Consider the following 16902-nt stretch of genomic DNA (forward strand, 5'->3'; position numbering starts at 1 on the left):
GATATTTAATGGTAAGTCATTAACATAAGAGGAAATAGGACTGGGCCCAATATGGAGCCTTTTGGAAAACCCTGAGATAATTTTTTTCGAGTCAGAAAAATAATATGTGCCATTTGATGAAATGCTAAGTCTTTGCTTCCTGTTGGATAAGTAGGATTAAGCCATTGTAGGGCACTGCCGCTACTGCCATACTTTCCAAGTTTGTAAACAAGCAATTCATGGATTACAGAATCAAACGCCTTTGTGAGGTCGCAGAAAATTCCTGTTACCTTATTTCTCCTGTCTAATGATGTACTTATTTTCTCAATGAAACTGTTCACTGCATCGATGGTGTTTTTACCCTGCTGAAAACCAAATTGATCGTTTAGAATAACAGAACGTTTTCCAAAGAAGTTTTGGTTTTTTGCAACAGCACGTTTTTCAAGTATTTTAGATAGAACTGGGAGAATCGAGATAGGACGATAATTTCCCACGACCTCTCTTGATCCCTTCTTGAAGAGTGATTTGACTTCAGCATATTTCAGTACCTCTGGGAAACAGCCCTCTTCAAAACATTGATTTATTATCTGAGCTAGTGGGTTTGCAGCTCTATTGTGTACCACTTTAGTAACTTTGGTGGGTATTCCATCCAGATCTGCTGATTTATTGTTTCTTAATGTTAGAACAGCATTTTCTACATCCTCCACAGAAACTTTTGAGAATTTTGTAAAGTTTTCAGAGTTTTTCCCTAGGCCAAAGGTATTTACTTTGTTGTGATAATCTGTTACATCTACATCAAACTTTGCTACGTTTATAAAGAATTCATTAAAGTACTCTGGTATTTGAGTGGCATTTACTTCCTTCAATTACAACTTTTGGAATTTCTTGGTTACAGGTTAACTCAGATTTAATGACAGACCACAAAGCCTTTGTCTTACTTTTATGATTTAAAATTAGCCTGTTATTTGCCAGTTGTTTTGCTGCCTTGACAACTGTTTTAAATATGGTTTTATAGAGTTTAACATATTCAATTAAATCAAAATCTTTTTTATATTTTAGTTCTCTGTGCAGTTGCCTTTTCCTTACACTGGAAATTTTTATGCTCTGGGTAATCCACTTTTCTGTATTTGTTATTTTACTGCTGCAGAGTCTAGGTGGAAATGTTTAATTAAAGTTTCAAAGTTTTTGTCACTTGAGTTACAATAATCAAAAGGCCATGCTTTATATCTTAGCTTCTCACTAAATGTTAGCAAGTTTTGTTTGTTAAAGTTCCTATTCATATGGGTTTTCATATGTGAAATGTTCTTGTCTGTCTGTGGCAGCTCAATGAACAATGCACAATGATCTGAAATACCTAAACCTAGACAAAATTTAAAAACATCTTCATATACATAATTAGATAGAATATTGTCAGTGCATATTGCTGATTACCCATTGTCTCTGGTAGATTCAAAGAAATCCAATTTGAAACCATATTTCTTTACTAAGTCAGTGAAAGTTAAAGTGTGGCTACTATCACATGTGATAATATTGAAATCAGCAGCTATTACAACTTTTTTCTTTTTTTCTCTGCAAAGGTCTTCTAGCATAATTTGAAGCTTAGATAAGAATAGTTCTGTTGTTGACATCCCTGGAATTCTGTATATTGAGATTACTATAACATTTGCTAGTGAGTGCACTATTTCTACACAACAGCTCTCGAACACACATTCTTCCTTTAAATAATTAAAACAGTTTCTGGTCTCATAATTCATATCACTATGTAGAAGAATACATGAGCCTCCACGTGACTTGTTTCTTCTGCAAAAGCTACTTGTTAATCTTAAGTTCCCTATTTTGTTTAGAATTTTAATTGTGTCTTCAGTAAACCAGTGCTCATTTAAACAAACAACTTTAATATTTGCACATTCTGACATAATGATTGCCAATTCATCTATTTTGGAGCTTTTATTATTAGAAGCATCAGTGAGGGAGAAATTGTTTCGAAGCGAATTTGTTCCCACATGGATAAAAACACGTTTTGGATTTCTGCTATGCTTATCTGCTGCTTTCTCTCTTGAGTTTAAGACGTTGTTTAGATGTGCATGCAACTGATGCGTCCTGACTGCAGGTCGAACGTCGATTTCGGAGTTTGGTACGACTATCTTTTTCAACAATGAGTCACCTATAATAAAGAATTCACTTTCTCTCTTATTATAATGCTTTTTTCTGTCTTTTTTGTACTTTACACTGGTCCACTTACATTTTTTGGTTCTTCAGTATCTTCATTTTCCTTTTCTTTCGTAATGGCGGCTGAATTTTTTCGTTGTTTGTCAGATATATCACTCCGCGTATTTGCCGAAGTAGGTCCATCTAATACTGAAGTTTCTTCACATGCACAATACTTTTCACGTTTCAGTGCCATATTTTCTATCTTTAGTAAAGTCAGTTCTGCTTTCAGAGCATCAATGTCACTTTTTAGTAGACGAATAATTTCGTCCTTAGAACTTAATGCAGATGTTAGTAGTGCATGTTCGTCACTAGTACAATCGAGGCATGTCCACTGAACATCGTCATTTATAAATTTCATGACCACGTGGACTTTAATGGAATCACTTCTAATAATGCCATAATATTTTGGTATAAATATTTATCATCATCCTTTGCGCATAACTGAGGTTTAGAGTGAACTTTACACATTTAGGTTCTGTTTTAAATGACTTGTCACATCTGACCTATCACAATCTTTCACTTATTACAACAAAAGCTTCTGTTGACCTCTGACTGTGAATTCCATTACAAGATAAATAACAGGCAGAGACTGTGGTTATGCATGTGTGAATTGTGTTTGCATGAGTGTGTGTGTGTTTTGTCTAATTCTAATGAAGGCATGTTTGCTGACAGCTATGTTTAACAACCTTTTTTCGTGCCTATCTGTGACTGAGCATCTCTGCTATATGGTGAGTAGCAACTATCCTTTTAACAATATTGTTGCTGTTCCCTCCTGGATTTTCCATTGTTTGAAAAATGCATTCCAGTAACCTCAGTTTGGGAACTGGTCACTGGACTGATGCAATCATTAATTCAGAACAGTAACCTTTATCTAGGAACTTGTCAGCAAATAGACACAGTCATTAATTTAGGACAGCAACTTTCATTTAGAAACTTGTCAGGGAATGTATACAAAGGTCCTTTTGAGGTAACTACAATACCACACTTGATTGCATTCCATTTAGTTCACCCAAAGTCACAGAAGAAATTTGCTCTTAATAACATACTGGACTTGAAAATTTTAAGGTTAACCCAAACAATAAAGGTGAACTACATGATTGCAATAAAAGGTCATTGTGAAGTTCCTTATCCAAGTTGCAAAAAGAATGGAAATTCAGGGGGTGTATATTTTAAGCATAGAAGGAAAAAAATTTTTTAATGTTTGCAAGGACATTTAAGACAAAGGATATTTCATAGCATGATGAGTGTTTCATTAATAGTAGTTTAATGTTTCCAAATTTGTTTACAACATGTAAATGGAGAAATAATGCTAGGAAAAGTAGTGAATGTAATGGGGAGCAGGCATGGTAATTATGACAATAAATAATCAGTCCTACACCCATCACTTAGTATGAATACTTTTATTCTCACAGTGTATACACAATGTGTGTCTCATAGAGCACATACTAGGTAGAACTGATCTGGCAAAGATACAAATGTTCTTGCTGTGGTAGGGCACCAATATTATATGGGGGCGGGGGGAGAGCCCATGGTTCTATGTCCCCACAGAGGCCCCCTCCCCACAAGTGTGGAGCATGGTGACTGGTATATGTTGTGATATGTGATATGTTGTGATATGTTGGCAAGGGCTGACATATCATAGTCTGCCAGGTTCCTGGGTGGCTGTAAAGGGCAGCCAGAACATTACGTCAGCAGTGGTGCTGATGGGGTGGTGTTGGTGTCTAGTTGAGGTGTTGGTGGCTGGTGATGTGTCGTTCGGTGTTGCTGATGCTGTTGGTCCACCTGTGGTAGTGTCTGGGTTGTCAGTTGTCATTATGAAATGCTCCAGTACTGATACAAGCTGGTAGCCATATAAGGAAAGAGTAGATTTCAGACCTGCTGTGTTGAATTGTAGGCAGGAGCGGTATGGAGTGCTCTAATGGCCGTGAGACCATGCTGTAGCCCAACTGTCTATTGCCAAATTTAGCCATAACCATGAAGAGTGAGTCCTGCAATGTTAAGGAAATGTCTGGGAAGTCTAGGCCAACTGTAAATTGACTTGAGGTGCCTGGAGCTGGGGCCAGTAGAGGGTAAACACCAGGTGTGTCCGCTGAAGTCCAAGCTGGTATTAGGAGGTTCAGTGACACTGTTATCATTTTAACTGCTTTCAAGATAACAAAAGTGTTGGGACCTCGTTTCAACACCTTCAACAGGCCAATATACGCAGAATGGAGAATGGGTTTGGCAGCATCAGTCCTGAGCATACGTGTGTAGAAGATTGGAGATTCTTGTGCACAAAGATGGTCAGTTTGGTGTGGTGGATGGCAGTGGAATGTGGACTTGGTGGATGTGATCCCTGACAAGTTTTACTATGTCCAGCAAGTTGACATCCACAAAGATACTGGTTTGTGATATGAACTCTACTCGGAGTGTGATCAGTTCCCTGTATAGCACCTCTACCAGTGAGGGTCCAGACCTTTGTAGGCAGCTTGTATGCTCAGCAGCACCCAGGGCATAAGAGTGTCAAGTGTCATCATGAGGATGTGGTACCACCGTTCCTCAAGTCCATTGGATTGATGATGGTAGGCCATCGTGTGGAACTAGTAGCACCCACAGAGGCAGCAGAGCTCGGAGAACAGGGCAGACTCAAACTGCTGGCTCTGGTCAGTATTCAGGGACTCTGTGCAGCCACAGCGTGCAATTCATAGTGTGATGAAGGCTTTGGTGACATTGTCGGCCGAGATATCAGTCAGAGGAGGGGACTCCACCCATCGAGTTGCCCTGTCTATGGCTGATAATATATACTTGTACCCATTTGAATCTGGAAGTGGCCCCACCAGGTCTATGTGAACTTGTTGGAAACAGCCACTTGGGGTAGGGAATTTCCCAAAGGGTACATCAAATTGTAAATAGAACTGCTATTTGTAAAAGTATGAATTTTTCAGTAGTTTGCATAGGTTAGTCATGGGAAATAAGTTGAAGGACTACTTGTTTCATGAAACAAAGTAATAGCAGCGACTTCCATAACACTTGTAGCTTACGTGATAAGTGTTCAGAAACAAGGACTTCATTTGTGAGGAGTTCTTCTTTCGGTGCCTGTCCAGATCAGATGTTGGCAATCACAATGGCTATTCTTGTTGTTTGATCTTAATCCATTTATTACAATTCCTTCATCTACTTCGTCCAGGGATTGTCTGAACATGAATTCTAGTATATATTAAATAATATGGGTGGAAAGTCTGACTATCCCCATCCCCTTGTTGCCCAATCTTGAACTTCAGGATGTTTGTAGTAAGTCAGTAATTTGGCAGCTGATTACAGCACTTGCCACACTGAGAGAGTGACTCACAGCAGCTAGTGACATGGACAGTCGAATTTAAATAACCAGGTCTGTTAATAGCAAAAGTATTTATCCTTTTTGTTGCTCTTCTTTATTGCATGTTGATGGTTCATTATTCTCTTACGTTCTGGGGTTTATCTTTCTGCAGCTGTGTAGAGAATGATCGGGTTAGTAGTCCAATAACAATGCAAAATCTGCTGGACTTTCTGCAGAATTACACATAAATTTTCAGTCATTTCACTTCACAGTAGAACTCAATAAAACACACACAATTTGTTCTCCATCCTTACACTTCAGACTTGTACAACTGTAACAACAACGACTCTGTCCTATTGCACATATAATATTTTTTTCTTCTGATTTTTCGATAAACTTGTGTAATTAATGTTCTGCTTTCATTTCTTTTTTGTTTCATGCCATTGTGTTAAGAAAACTGTAAACAAGTTTCAATGTGAATATTAATGTTTATGTCAAATATCAAGCAATATTGTAATAGAATAGAAATGTAACAAATGTTGAAACTGTTGTAAGATGTTTAAAATTGTAATTGTGCGTCTGGTCTACATGTAGGCAATGTGTTAGGATATGTAGAATGCAAAACATCGGGTGAATACCCGGTCTGTCAGGGAGTGGTAAAAGGTGGATGGCAGACGAGCGCGGGAAATGCACGTGGGCACTGCACGTCACAACGGGCTCAGCAGTAGTAGTTGGAGTTTGGCACCTTCTGGAGCGAGGAGGCTCTCCTGGAAGATAAAGTTTCACTGAGCCTCGGGTATGCTGTTCCAACGCCCACACAGCATGGCAAAATTCCATAGGCACTAAATGGAAAAGTATTGTGACACTAAGAAGAATTAAAGTGCCGATACATCAGGAGCCGTAGCTGTGGTTGTATGTGTGCTCTGTGCCTCGCCATCTGGTCGCTCGCCAACCGCCGCATCGATAAAAGCAGGTTGAAACTTTTAGTACTGTATTCGTATGGACCATAGGGTGAACTGTTCAATAATAACCTAAATTTTACCAGAACTTTCCCCTCATTTAATTATCCTCACAACTAACCTAGACAGGGTCCTTTCCAAATGTTGTGCAATCCGAGTGTGCCGAAATGAAAAATTAAATTTTGTGTTAATAATAATTCTTGCAGACCTAGTTATGTTAGAATGGTGTTTAAAGAACTGTTTTGTTAATGAACCAGTAAATGAATAATGAAGGTCTAATGGAGTTGAAAGATAACTTTAATATTGATAGAGTAATGAAGTTTAATTATTTCGAGACAGATATAAAGGTATTTAAATGAGAAGTAAATAAGATAAAAAGAGTAGTAACTCATATACTGGAAATCTTGAATGCATGATAATTTCAGTAATCAATTTTTTTAATATAGTGATAATAACAGTTTCAGGGTCCCCCCCCTTACTCATTTGAATTCTAAAGTGTTCCATATTGGTTTGACCAGCAAAAGTTAAAGTCAATATAAAAGCCAAAATTTATCAGTGTTTTATCTTTATCAAAATTGACATTTTGTGTGTATGGCTCGAAAGTGCTATTTCTAGGGTAACCTATGCCCAGTTTTAATCAGATCAATAGACAGTATGAAGTTTTGTAGTATACGTTATAGTGTAGAGTTATGTATTCATGGTTTTTCCATATTGGTACAGAACGTGAAACTATCAGTTCAATAGATTTTCTGGTTCTAAAATTTTACTATATTATGCAGTGTTACTATGTGTTGTTTTGCATGAATATACACCAACTTGTACAGGGAAGAAACTCAGTTAATGCCTAATTAGGCTAGTGACCGTATTATTATCAAATTGGTAGCATCTTCAGTGTTGCTTTTGGTCCATACTGAAGTGTAATTGCATTTCGAACTTGCTTGACGGACCATTGTTATAACAGAGTGGGTGTAAGTCTGGTTTGCCACCATTTAGGTACACGCAATCGATATCTATATGAAAATCCTGTCTCATAAGGTGAACCCCAGTCACTTACCATAGTACAGGCTTTAATGAGTATTGTGTGCCCTAGGCGCACGTTACACAACCAGCTGTTCAAAAGAACAAAGATTTTCCTCTGACAACATGTAACAGAGAAATTACTATCAAATATATCAATAATTTCATAAACAAAATAGAATTAACTGTCTTTTTTGTGAAATAGATAATCATAATTGCAATTATATTAAGTATGTATAAACACTGACATTTATAGATTTTTGCATGGCTTTGTAGGAGTGGTTTTTTGGTTTTTACATTTTCACCACAGTATTGTTCGCTTCATGTGATCCAAGATCAGAACTTACAGTTATCTCACTATAATCAATTTCATTATAACAGCCCCCTAAAAATTTTCAGTGTCAAATGTGAGAAAAATTTTGATACAAAATAATAAAACTGGTTATCCCAACAAGTTTTAGAGTATAACAAATTAATATCCAGTGGTTCTTCATTACATGATATACAGCATTTTCACACCCTTACAATCACCACCTCATTGAAACTAGATCAAGAACAAAATCTCACTTTACTGTGTTCTTTCCTCACAAATTTTCAAAAACACTTTCAAAGTGTGACCTTTTACCTATTCTATTGCTCTCAAATTATTACCAAATATCGTACAAAATATATGGGATAAGCAAAAGAATGGCACAGGTAGCAGTGATTCTATTGTATTAGCAAGACAGTAGAACTTATATTTTATGAGAATGTCTGTATACCAAAATTTACATATCTGTCTTTAATAGGTGAAATATCGTTGATTGTTAATGCCTTACAATCAAAAGAAAACTTCTTAGTCTATAGAGAGTTATTTGAAGTGGTTATAAAGAAAATAAAGCAAAATACTTTAGATCACATGACAAAATTAATGTACTTATCCTTTTTCTCAAAACATCAATGAAATGTCTTTGTAACAACATTTTATAATGTCTTACTTCTAAATATTGCCCTTCATACAGAACATTGAACCCTTGGCATACAAAACTATGCTATGATAAAAAGTATTTCTTGTTCTATTTTGCAAGAACATTCTTTTTTTTCACAACACAGCACATGCTACAATGGTAGTACTGTCAGATAGGATAATCTACAGAAGTTGTGGTGACATAAATAGGATAGACCCCGGTTACAAAAGACTAAAAAAAAAATTGAAGGGCACAGTGGGAACAGAACCTGGATAGGAAAGACTTAGAGTACACCAGAAAATAAGAATGTGCAAAATTATCAATTTTATCACTAATTTAGTCCTTTAGTCTCTGATTGTTAGAAACATTTTGCATTCCTTAATTTTCATGTCACGTAATAGATTACACAACAAAATGTGAAAAATTACTTTTCAAGTTCAGAATGAAATTTTCACTCTGCAGTGGAGTGTGCGCTGACATGAAACTTCCTGGCAGATTAAAACTGTGTGCCAGACCGAGACTTGAACTCAGGACCTTTGCCTTTTGCAGGCAAGTGCTCTTTCATGACTCATGACTCATGACCCACCCTCACAGCTTCAATTCTTTCAAGTCTTTTGAATTATGTCACAAGATGAGGTAACTAGCTCATTCATACATGTTCTCTTGAAAACTGAATTATTTTGTTCTTTGTTGTTTGTAAAAAATATTGACCATAAATTATGCCAAAATGTCAACAGCGAAATCTGCTTTAAAGTGCTGTTCATTAACTATTTGTCACTGTTACATTTAAAATTATTCTTTCACATCTACACAAAGTACACTGATTCACTGGAACAATATCAATGCTCAATACATGTGCAAAATAATGTAAAACATAAAAAATATCTATCATAGTAAACACAAGTAAATTATATACAGAACAAGAGGTTTCAGTTATTTTGTGAGAAATGATTTGCTACCTTCCTTACACATTCCCAAAACACACAAGAAATGTCAAAGTTTCATTGGATGACAAGTAATTCTAGACAGCAAAAGGAGATGCTCCAATTGTCATTTTTCAGCTTCAACAGCCTTTTTTACACTAATATCATGGCTAAAAATAACATGAAAATGACAAGTATTGATTCATTTTATACCACAGAGAAAGTTATACTAAGAACTGAATAAATGCACAGGAATTAATTGAATCTTTCACTTACAGCTCAGTCTAAACATTGACAAATAACACTCTGAAAAATTAATTACTACTCATGAAAGAACATAATAAAATACAAATCACGACTTTGCAGCATATAGATGAGTAATAGAACACAAGTGAAAATAATAAGTTAACACATTTAAATTGTATGCACAAAAATGTATGAAAAACTGTAGCTACATAGTTCTTTACTTATGGTAGAAAACATTTAGTTTCTACATCATTCCAGTAAGAATATTTTCATTTGTTATCTTTACTTTCTTGCTTGTAATGTTTCAATGAGGTAACATTTCTTAGCCCAAGAAGCTTTCTGTATTTGGGATAAATCAGTTGATAGGTTTTGGGGTGTGGGTTTTCAATGATCTCAAATGGACCAACATAGACACAGATAAAATTTTTTAACTCAGATGTCAAATTTTAAGACTTCTCTTGTGCTTAAACAAGAACACAGTCTCCAATGTGGAACTTAGCAATTTTGACTTTATTATCATGTCTTTTCTTTCATATCTCTCCCTGCTTTTTCATGGTTTCACTCACAATCGCTTCACATTCTTTAGCAGACACGACACTCACAGGTGTCAACTAAATTATTAGTTATATTATGCTTTGTAAAATCACAAAATTACGTTGGAATTTTTTATTTACCTTGTTTGAAGATAGTTACCTTTTAAAATACATCCAGTAATGAGTTAAAACAAATAATTATAATGGTAGTAAGCAGGTTAACTGAAAACGAGTGGTGTGGATCATGATATTGTTACGGTGCTGCGGGCACACTCAGAATTTGTCCTGGTGCATGAGCCTTTGGGTTAAGTCTGGCGCCAGCGGGCCAGCGCTGCGGCTGCAGCGACATCAAAAGGACTGCAGCAGAAGCACCTGGAACCCTCCGCCTCGAGTCGCCTTGACGCTTTGAGACATTATGATGCCGCGGCTATAGAGGGTGGTTCACTGTTGGGAACGGGCCAAATATCACACGAAGTAGTAAATATTCGTGTAGTACGTAAAGAAATCTGAATGTTTTAGTTGGACCATTCTTTTCGATTTGTGATAGATGGTGCTGTAAAAGTCACGAACGTGGTATCACGTAACATTCCGCCAGTGCGGACGGTATTTACTTCGTGATACATTACCCATGTTAAAATGAACAGTTTACCAACTGTGGAATAGGTCGATATCCTGTTGATGTATGGATATTGTGATCAAAATGCCTAACAAGCATGTGTTATGTATGCTGGTTGTTATCCTGGACGACATCATCCAAGTGTCCGGACCGTTCGCCAGATAGTTACGTTATTTAAGGAAACAGGAAGTGTCCAACCACATGTGAAGTCAACCACGACCTGTAACAAATGATGATGCCCAAGTAGGTGTTTTAGCCGCTGTCGTGGCTAATCTGCACATCAGTAGCAGACAAATTGCGCGAGAATCGGGAATCTCAGAAACGTCAGTGTTGAGAATGCTACATCAACATTGATTGCACCCGCACCGTATTTCTATGCACCAGGAATTGCATGACGACGGCTTTGAACGTCTTGTACAGTTCTGCCACTGGGCACAAGAGAAATTACGGGACGATGGCAGATTTTTTGCACGCGTTCTATTTAGCGAAGAAGCGTCATTCAGCAACAGCGGTGACGTAAACTGGCATTAAATGCACTATTGGGCAACGGAAAATCCACGATGGCTGCGACAAGTGAAACATCAGTAACCTTGGCGGGTTAATATATGGTGCGGCATTATGGGAGGAAGGATAGTTGGCCCACATTTTATGGATGGCAATCTAAATGGTGTAGTGTATGCTGATTTCCTACGTAATGTTTTACTGATGTTACTACAAGATGTTTCACTGGATGACAGAGTGGCGATGTACTTCCAACACGATGGATGTCCGGCACATACCTCGCATGCGTTTGATTCGGTATTGAATAGCATATTTCATGACAGGTGGATTGGTCGTCGAAGCACCATACCATGGCCTGCACGTTCACCGGATCTGACGTCCCCAGATTTCTTTCTGTGGGGTAAGTTGAAGGATATTTGCTATCGTGATCCACCATCAATGCCTGAAAACATGCTCAGCCCATTGCCAATGCGTGTGCGAACATTACGGAAGGCGAACTACTCACTGTTGAGAGGAATGTCGTTACACGTATTGCCAAATGCATTGAGATTGACGGACATCATTTTGAGCATTTATTGCATTAATGTGTTAGTTACAGGTAAACACGCTGTAACAGCATGCATTCTCAGAAATGATAAGTTCACAAAGGTACATGTATCACACTGGAACAACCGAAATGAAATGTTCAAATGTACCTGTTACCAACTGTTCGTCTAAAATTTTGAGCTATATGTTTGTGGCTATTACAGCGCCATCTATCACAATGTGAAAAAAGTGGTCCAACTAAAAAATTCACATTTCTTTACATACTACACGAATATTTACTAGAAAATGGGGGTCCTATTTAAAAAAATGTGCGTTTGACCTATGGCAGCGCCATCTAATGGGCCAACCATAGTGCCATCTGGTTTCCCCCTTCAAGCTAGACAAGTTTCGTTCTTTGTAGTTTTTTCGTTTGACGCTTATTTCGTGAGATATTTGGCCCGGTCACGATCAATGGACCACTCTGTATAAAGCCCACCCCGCTGTCACAGTCATTCAGTGTGGATAGTTTCGTTCAGTTCATGCTGCAGACGTGTTTAGTGTTCCAACTTAAGTGTCAAGTGTACTGTTTTGAGTGACTATATTTTATTCGTTTACTTTAGTCTCTTAGTGTATTGTGAATTAAGTTTGCAATGGATAAATTTGTTACCAAAAAGGTGTACTTGGAAGTTGATGATATTGCAAGTCAACCTTCAACAATTATTGTGCCAGCAATTGCTTCATCGTCGTCAGGCGAGAACCATTCACAGCCGAAACCTGGACAATCCAGTAAGGGAATATCATTTCAGAAGTCTTGGTTGATGAAATATACATGGCTAGAATATGAAGCATCTACCGAAAAAGTTTTTTGCAAAACCTGTGAAGAGGCATGTTAAATATCTATTACAAATTTCTTCAAAAAAAGAAGATGCATTTACTTCCATAGGGTTTTCTAACTGGAAAAAGACTTTGGAAAAATTCCGTCTTCATGAAAATACTTTTTCACATAGAGGAAGTGTTCTGAAACTAAATTCTATCACTAACCAAAGTGTGGCCTCCCAACTGAATGAAAAGTTAGACAGTGATATGAAGAAAGACTGTTTAGCCCTTGAGACAATTTTTACTGTCGTGCAATTTCTATGCCGACAAGGACAGGCAATTAGAGGGCACAAAGATGTAAATTCAATTTTGTTTCGATTATTTTAACTCCAAAAGAATGACATACCAGAGTTTAAAAACTGATTAGGGCATTTGGGGTATAAGTGGATGTTCTACAATATTCAAAACGAGATCATTGATCTACTAGGAAAGTCTGTGTTGAGAAAGGTATTGGCTTCAATCAAGAAGACTGAACATTTTTCTATTATGGTTGATGAAACAAGTGATTCTTCAATTCATAAACAAGTGTCACTCATATTGTTGAAGATTCCTTAATCATCGATGAAGACCTTATTGGCTTATATGAGACCCCCACCACTGAATCAAAAACTCTGATTAGTATTTTAAAAGACATTTTTGCTCATTTTGATTTGTCAATGGATAACTTAAGAGGACAGTGCTATGATGGTGCCTCGAATATGAGAGGTAAGTTTGAAGGACTGGAAAAAGTTACTTTTGGATATACAACCAAAACCATGTTATGTGCACTCCACTGCCCACAGTTTAGACTTGGTAGTTGTAGACAGTCTCCACCATTTTACGTCTATGAGGGCTATTATGGCTTTAGATGAGGACTTAATAAACACTGTAAGGGAATCCAATAAAAGAATGGGACTTTTCAGAAGCATATGCAGTGAGGTCATAGACCAAGCTCGTCTATGACCTCTTTGCCTGACTTGATGGACTATGCAAGCTTATAATATCTCGAGAATATTGAAAAACTGTGATGAACTTGAAGTGTTTTTTGAAATATTTTCTACAGAGGTTACAAATGTGCAGGCTACCCTGAGTTAATGTTACAATTCAAGATTTATTTCTATTTATGTCTTTATTGCCAAGCAGTGAACCCAGTAGACAATGTCAATGAAAAAAGTCAATGCCCTCATCTAAGTTTTGCTGATCTGGAAAAAATATTGAGGGCTTGATTTGTATATTGAATGGAAGGCACAATAGTTTTCACCACTTTTGGGAATTGTGTTCAAATGAACAACCTTCACAAGTTGGTGATTCTTCACTTCCTCACCAAAGAAGTATGAAAACTATGAAGCCAGCTCACCACACATTTTCAAAACCCCAAAGGAATACTACAAAGCTATTTACATAGAAGTTTGTGAAACGGTGCAATCTTGCATTACTGAGCGGTTTGCTTCAACTGGACTCACACAGGTCACTGCTTTTAGTAAACTGAGGTGAAACAAATTTGGAAAAATCGACTGGGTTTTTCAAAAATGACCTAGACATTGAGAGACTGTGCTTACACTTGAATATGTTAGACGATATTGCTAGTAAAAAACAACTGGTCTTAAAAAGCATGCGTGATGTAAGGAAGTGCATTACACAAGGGCCTGCAGTTGGAGAAATGTTATGTGAAGTGGTGAAGTGCATTAAGCTTCTCCAAGTAGTTCCAACCACGACAGAAACAACAGAACAGTCATTTAGCGCCCTTAGATGGCTGAAATCATATCTATGATCAACAATGGGACAGAAGTGATTGAAAAACTTCGCTGTTCTTAATGCCCACCGAGACGTTTTGAATGAATTGGATATCTGACCAGTCATCAGTGACTTCATATTCAGTAATCCAGTCAGATGGTTTACATTTGCACCTTTCTAAAGACACTCTAGCCCTAATAATGGCGTTTAGAGCAATATTAAAAATCTTTATAAAATAGAGAATTAAATACATACATGATGTTAAATTTTCAGTTTCTGAATATTAGTACTAGTTTAGTACTGTATTACTTTAGTAGAGTATTAGTTACTTTCACATACTCATATATTTTTAGGGTGTAAGACCCAATTAAAACCCGCTATTTACATACTTTTTGAGTGAAAGTATTAGTAATACTGTATTAACTTTAATAACTGTTTTAAAGTGTTAACTTTGAAATATTGTTTTTATTTACTGAACCCTGAGCCTTATTCAAAATAAGCTGAAATGAGATATTTCAGTTATTAATCAAAGTGCTGTTACTGTGCAACAGCAATATTTTATGTTTTATTCTTTTAATGGTAGTTTAGGATTTATTTAAATATAATTTCAGTCTCTTCAGATATTATTCACTCCTCTGTAATAATCTATAAGTATGTTTATTAGTGTTAATTAAATTAGTTTTTTATTAAAATACTGTGTCAGTTAATGTTTTGTTTCTTTTTAATTAATATATTGATTTAGTCCTCGTAATCCTACGTGTATAGAATATATACAAGGATAATGCACATGGTTAACACTTACAGCACGGTGCCTGTACGCCATACGGGAGCGGCCGCCCTGACATTGGCGACGGCGCCCGTATACCGTACGGGCGAGCCTTTATTTGGTTCCGTAAGCGCGTTTAGCAGGTCTCCGAAGCAGTTTCGTCACCTAATGTGGAGGTATTTCATTCTTCTTCCGCAAGAGGCAAGCACTTATCGGCTATCACATTCTGGGAGCGGTTGTGAGCACTGCAAAGACGAAGTTACCTGCAGTTCATTCACAGGTGTTTACGATCGTGAATATATCGCGCAGCGAGTTGACGGAGGCAGAGATCTTAGATATTCCTTATGGAGATGCAGGATCTGAAACTGACGATTCTGACAAAGAGGATTCGTACTCTCCAGACGAAAGTACAAGTGATGATTCAGGTATGTATATGACTCTATTGTTCATAAAGTGAGGAGTTCATTACCGCATTTTGTATTGTGAGTAATGTTCATTACTTCACTTGCATTTAGTACCTTTTAGTACCAATCATAGCATTACTTTTTTTCTTTGACGACAATGGTACAGACCATCAGTCACCATCTGTGGTACCTGGTCGTGTGTGCCTCACTGAGCACAAAGAGCAAGATTGTTCGGAACTAGACGATAGGCCAGCACTGCCGGATTTCCAGAAAGTAGTCGGTGTAGCATCGCGTTTTTCAGATGCCACTGAGGAGCTTCGATATTTTAGTTATTTCTTTGATCACGATCATATTGAGCTCATCAAAAGTAAAACGAATCTGCCCGCTGGTAAAGTTATTACGACGATGAAACGCAAAGGTAGCCTGAAAATAAACTCTGTTTGGCATAAGTGATATGCAGTAAAATTGCAAGAGATTTACTGGTCTCTCAGTATTATTTTGCATGTGTGCGTCGTCAAACTGCCGAAAGTCAGTGATTATTGGTCAACAGACCCGTTTCCGCAGACAGGATTTGCGAATAAATTCTTGAGTCGCGATCGATTTTGCGCTACATTGTCGATGTTACACTTGAATGACAATGCTACGTTCATTAGTAGAGGCGAAGAAAAGCACGACCCACTTCACAAAGTGAGGCCTTTGTTTGATTTTTTTGCGAATAACAGCAAAATTAGTTTTCGTCCAGGCATGAATCTGACAATAGATGAGGCAATGTGTCCCTTTCGTGGTAGAACAAGCTTCAGAGTATACATGAAAAACAAACCCAATAAATATGGAATAAAATTGTATGATCCCTGCGATTCATCAACTGGTTATATGCTAAACTGTAATGTATATATAGGTTCTGCAGGCAGTGTTGACAATAGTATCCAGGGCCTTGTAAAAAGGTTGTGTTCGCAGTACTTTGGCAAAGGACATTGCATTTATATGAATAGGTACTACACCTGTCCATCTCTTCTGGACATGTTGTGGGAAAATAAAGCTCTTGGAGTGGAAACTGTAATGAAAAACAGGAAAGGTTTGCGACGAATATTCAGAACACTAAAACTAAAAAAAAGATAGTTTTTCAAAGGAGACACCATCTCTTGGCAGTGAAGTGGAAGTCAAAACGACATGTTTTTTGTCTTTCCACAAAGCATAAGTCTACCAGCACTAGTATTCAAGTGAGGGCCAAAGGTGGAATAGCAGAAATTGTAAAGCCAGACGTTGTTATTGATTACAATAAGAATAAAGCTGGGGTTGACAGAGCAGATCAGTTCTCCAGCTATTATCCGTTTGCCCGACAAACTTTGAAGTGGTGGTAAAAGCTGTTTTTCCACTTGTTTATCGTGTCA

This window comes from Schistocerca cancellata, chromosome 1 (genome assembly GCF_023864275.1).
Source record: "Schistocerca cancellata isolate TAMUIC-IGC-003103 chromosome 1, iqSchCanc2.1, whole genome shotgun sequence".
Classification (NCBI taxonomy): Eukaryota; Metazoa; Arthropoda; class Insecta; order Orthoptera; family Acrididae; genus Schistocerca; species Schistocerca cancellata.